The sequence below is a fragment of the Jaculus jaculus genome, chromosome 1, assembly GCF_020740685.1.
Source record: "Jaculus jaculus isolate mJacJac1 chromosome 1, mJacJac1.mat.Y.cur, whole genome shotgun sequence".
NCBI lineage: Eukaryota > Metazoa > Chordata > Mammalia > Rodentia > Dipodidae > Jaculus > Jaculus jaculus.
Genome location: NC_059102.1, coordinates 154,684,432 through 154,690,079, shown reverse-complemented (window position 1 = coordinate 154,690,079; position 5,648 = coordinate 154,684,432).

Below are 5,648 nucleotides of genomic sequence, written 5' to 3'. Positions count from 1 at the left end.
TTTTTTGTTTGTTTGTTTGTTTGTTTGATTTTTCGAGGTAGGGTTTCACACTAGTCTAGGTGGCCTCAAACTCAAAGCAGTCTTCCACCCTCTACCTCCCAAGTGCTGGGATCAAAGGTATGCACCATCACACCCAGTAAATTTAACAGTTTTGATTTACATAAGCACTCAGTTATAAGCCAATTTAATGTCAAGTAAACAATATAAAATATAAATATTTGTACATAATCCATTCATGTACATGGTCATACATAAAGATAGATTTTAAAAAGTAAAGATTTTGTAGTTTTTATTTAGCTATCACTTGTCAGATTGAGTGTGTATGTGTTTGCATGGGGGTGTACATGTATATATGGGGATACATGCCTGTGCAAGTGCATATATACATATACACACATACATATACATGTATGTACATGCATGTAGAGGAAAGAGGACAATTTGGATGTCTTTCCTCAGGTATAATTCATTGTTTTTTATTTTTGTTAATGTTTATTTGTTTAACAGAGAAAGAGGGAGAGAGAGAGAGAATGGGCAAGCCAGGGCCTCCAGCCACTCAAACTCCAGATGTGTGCACACCCTTATACATCCGACTAACATGGGTCCTGGGAATCGAACCTGGGTCCTTTGGCTTTTCAAGCAAATGCCTTAACAGCTAAGCCATCCCTCCAGCCCTTTTTCTTTTCTTTTTTAATATTAATTCTGGGAACTGAACTCAGGTCCTCATGCTTGCGAGGCAAGTGCTTTACAAATTGAGCTATCTCTCCAGCACCAAGTTTTGCTTTTATTTTACGTATGTGTGTAGTAAGGAAGGTGTGGGCATGTGTATCGTGTACACAGGTACATGTGTATACAGATTTGTGCGCCCTGTATTCAAACATGTAGAGGTCAGAGGAGAGTGATGGGCATCTTTGTGCCTCGCGCCCATGTTTCCTGCCTCTTGCTGAAGCTGTAGCTGAGTTTTGGTCAGACTGTCTGACCTGGGAGCACGAGCAATTCTGCAGTCTCTGTGACTCACAGGACTGGGGTGACCATGCTCAGCTTTTTATATGGGTGCTAGAGGTTGAACTCAGGCCCTCTGAAGCCTCGTGTTGATACAGCTCTCTTAACTCCTGAGCCATTTCGCTAACTCCCATTCCCAGTTTTTAAGTTCCATTGTTGAATTGATTATTTCCTCTATATAATTAAGTAGTCTTTAATCCAAAATCGCTACTTTGAAAGTACAGATTAGAAGCAAAACAGAAAATTAGATTCCAAAGACATGAACCCCAACTTGAACATTGGCAGAGCTGTAAGCAGCCCAGCCGGAGGTGATAGGTTGGCTCTTAACTGACCACTTTTTCCCTTCAGTATTTTTTTTGTTTTTGTTTTTTTGAGGTAGGGTCTCACTCTAGCCCAGGCTGACCTGGAATTCGCTATGGAGTCTCAGGGTGGTCTTGAACTCACGACAATCCTCCTACCTCTGCCTCCCGAGTGCTGGGATTAAAGGCGTGCGCCACCACACCTGGCCAAGAGTCTTTTTTTTTTTTAACTATTCACTTATTATTTGAGAAGGGGAGAATGAGTGTAGCAAGGATTCTATTCAACTGCAAACAAAGCTCCAGACTAATGTGCCCCTTTGTGCATCTGGCTTTCTGTGAATACTGGGAAATTGAACCCTGGCTGACAGGCTTTGCAAGCAAGCGACCTTACCTTCTGAACCATCTCCCCCGCCCAAAAATCTCTTTCTTTTTTTACAGGCAATCACCGTTTCTCCAGCCCCCAAGAATCTTTTCTGAAAGAAGATAACACAGGCAAACAAGCACTAGTTCTCATACCTTAATGTTGCAATTGAAAGTTCAAAAACATTCTAAAAATGGAAGATATTAGCTATCTTTGGGGCAAGACAGTAACATAGCTCTTTTTCCATTCCACACAGGTCAGTGGACCCAGATCCCAGATGCGGGATCTGAAATTCCTGTCATGAAAAGGAAGCTTAACTTAGATATCTTTGACAAATCTCTTGCTCTCCTTCTCTTTCTCTCTCTCTCACACACACATATCCATCATCTTATATGTATCACAACCTCAATAAAAACGACACATTTGGGACTGAAGAGATGGCTTGGTGGTTAAGGTGTTTGCCTGCAAGGCCAAAGGACCTCGGTTCTATTCCCCATGACCCACATAAGCCAGATGCACAAGTGGGCGCATACTTCTGGAGTTTGTTTGCAGTGGCTGGAGGCCCTGGTGCTCCCATTCTCTCTCTCTCTCTCTGCCTCTTTCTCTCTGTCTCTATCTCCCAAACAAATAAAAAATAAAGTTTAAAAAAAAGTCACACTTGTCACTTGTTTATTAAGGATATTCCTGGAAGAGACATCAATATCAATTAATCTAATAAAAATATTTTAATCTACATTTAAGATATTTGATTACTGAAGTATTTTATGCCCTCTTACTTTCATTACCCTTGAAATAAAATTTAATTTTTTAGTATCTGTTTTAGAAGAAAATTCTTATCAATATACATGTAGCCAATACAAAATTCTGTAGTTGAATGGAATTTCAATCATATGACTTCTACACGTGCTTCTCGGCATACACAGGCTACATTTGTGGTAAAATGTTTACTTGCTTTAGAATATCAGTCCCCTCAATGCTTTATTTAAAGTATTTTAAGGTTTTTAGCTGGATGTGGTGGCGCACGCCTTTAATCCCAGCACTCGAGAGGCAGAGGTAGGAGGATCGCTGTGAGTTCAAGACCGCCCTGAAACTACATAGTGAATTCTAGGTCAGCCTGAGCTAGAGTGAGACCCCCTACCTTGAAAATCAAACAAGAAAAGCATTCTAAGGTTTTATGAAATATATTTAATAGACCCGATTCTACAATTTCAGTAGGTTTTAAGAAGCTAAGCTTATAAATTAGGATACGTTTGTCAGGCCTTCAACACATAGTTATGTTTAAATTATATTTATTTATGACAAATTAATATCATGCTTTTTATTTTTATAATACAAAAACTTATTTTCAATTTTTATCAAAATTATTTTGTCTTCATTATAATAACTAATTCATCTTATAAGTCTTATAACAATAATTTTTCACCCTCAGTTTTCAGAATTAACATTCAAAAGTGCCAGATCCAAACCATTCCACCAGAAGGAAGCCCAAAATTGACATTTAACTAGTTAATATTTTAGTTAGGCCTGACTGAAAGGAAGGTTTTGCATAACCATTTTTTTCTCTTTTTCTGTAGTCCCAAATTTTTACAATTAACTATTAAATTCCTATATTTTGGCTAAGCAGGTTTTTAAAGGAAGGGGTCAGAAGCAACAGCTTCACTATATTAATGTAGTCCCCCCCAAAAATCAACCCCTAAGCATTCATATTCATATACACATATTTTAAATTAAGTATGCCAAGAATAGTCATTTTAGCATGCACTAGATTTAACAAATATAAAAATGAATTGGCTATAGGTTTTGTTAGCTATACTCAGGAATTCTAGAGGCAGATTGAATTTTTTAGATATCAGAGGTGTCCCCCTTTGGTCTTCCTTGGCATATCCCCCTCTCCTGGGAGAGGACTATGAAGCTTGAGCTTAAGGCACTTGAAACTATTTCTCTGGACTCCTACACAATAGGTCCAGCTGAGGATGGTGCTATGTTTGACCAAACTTCCCCGTAAATCAGCCTATGCAGAGGACCGGATGGGGTTCTGGTGTAATACTGGCCTCTAAGACTTTAGGTTCCCAGGATCCCTTCTTAACGTAATCAAGTTGACAACCAAGACCAATTATTATAAGGGATCTAGATGTTGAAGACAGTTGTCAGAGAGACACATACTTGTTGGCAGGGAAGAATTCCAATTCTTGAGGATACATCATAGTAGTTAGTTCAAGAGAATCAAAGGTGAATTTTCCATGACTGTCCTAAGGGGAGAGACAAAGGGGACTTGTGTTGAAGGCTTGGAGGCTCGCTGGAGAGTTGCTGAAGGGCTGAGGAGTCTCAAGTCAGTGATGATAGCAGTCACTTGACACGTTCCCTTGGGCAGAAAATAGGGCATATACACACACTGACTTCCTTTCCTCCAAATCCCTTCCAGGTGGGCCCCCAGATCAATGGATGCCTTCCACATTCAGGGCCTGTCTGGAAAAGTATTTCACCAGTTCTAGACATTTCTTAATGTAAATAAGTTGACAACCAAGACCAATTATTACAAAGGGTCTAAATGTTGAAGACAGATGTCAGAGAGACACATCCTTGCTGGCTGGGAAGAAACACGCAGCCATGCTTTGAAGGGCCGGTGGGACAGGCACCTCTGGCTACTGAGGCAGACAACTCACACAGGAAAATTGGGACATCAGTCCTGTGATCACAAGGAATTTAATTCTTCAAACAACCCAACCAAGGAGAGGACTCTGGTTGCTGGATGAAAACCCAAGCACAGCTCACACCTTCATGGTGGCCTCAGGATCCAAAGGGGAGGACCTAGCTTTGATTCACCTGGACCTTCAGACCTACTGAGACTATGAAATTAAAAATACATGTACTTTGATGTCTCTGAGTTTTTAGCACCTTGTTACACAGCAGCAGGTGGCTCACACACCCCTGCATCCCATTTCTGGTCTGGCAGCCTTCATTCAATCCAAACCGAGTGGGCTGCTTTCTGGACCCTCACCTCTCATTGCCCTTCACCCAGACCAAGACAGACATCAACCCCAAATCACCAGCCTTGCGATCTGTTAGCTCCACAACTCCACTGTGTGGACTTCCAGAACTGTTATTATCATCTGATGGCTCTTTGGCATTCAGCAAAAAGACCAAACTCCATTACAGTAAGTGTTCTGGATGTCCCTTAGCTGCTTCCAGTCCTGTTCTGCCAAGGTCCAGCCCTGGCTTGAAGGAGGGTCCCCGAAGAGTGGTGTGAAAGGGAGCGGTGAAATAACGACTCAAAGTCAAGTTCTGGTGCAAGCTGACAGGCTAATGCTGAAGGCAGCTGAGTTTTTCCATCTCTCTCTCTCTCTGCCTCCTTCTCTGTTTTTATCTTTTTCGGTCTTTTTCTCTGTTCTCTGTTTTTCCCTGCTTCTCTACTTCTCTGCTGCCACAGCTCTTAGCCTCAGTCTTTTATTTTCTGATCATGTCATGCAAGAACAAACTTCAAGAAAGTTACAATTTCACAAAATTCATAGAAGCGTTTTGTTATTCCTTTTCATCAAACAATCCCATAATTATTTATCTCAAGTAAAGTCGTCAGGCCCCTATAATGATTAGCTGTTTTCACACTTTCCCCATAAATGTGTGGTCAAGCACTTATGATTTCCTGAACTTCTACTTTCAATTACTATATTAAAGGTGAGAGCCAAAACAACTGCAAATGGGGCTTCCCATCATTAATCATGGATCCAATAGATCCATTTATCCTTCAATCATTTATTTTGAATTTTCCTTTTCACATCCCTCCAATACTTAGACTTTGGGCCCCCAATTGAACTCTTTCTGACTGGTTGTTTTGCTGTAAGGATTCTTGGTAAAGAGTCAATTGCAATTGCCACCATTTAGAAAAATTAGTCATAAAACAATTTTTACATTGTTCCAAGAGGTTCATTGTTTCCTCCTAACTGTACTATACTCCATGCCTGACTTTCTTTAAGGCCTTTAAGGAAACC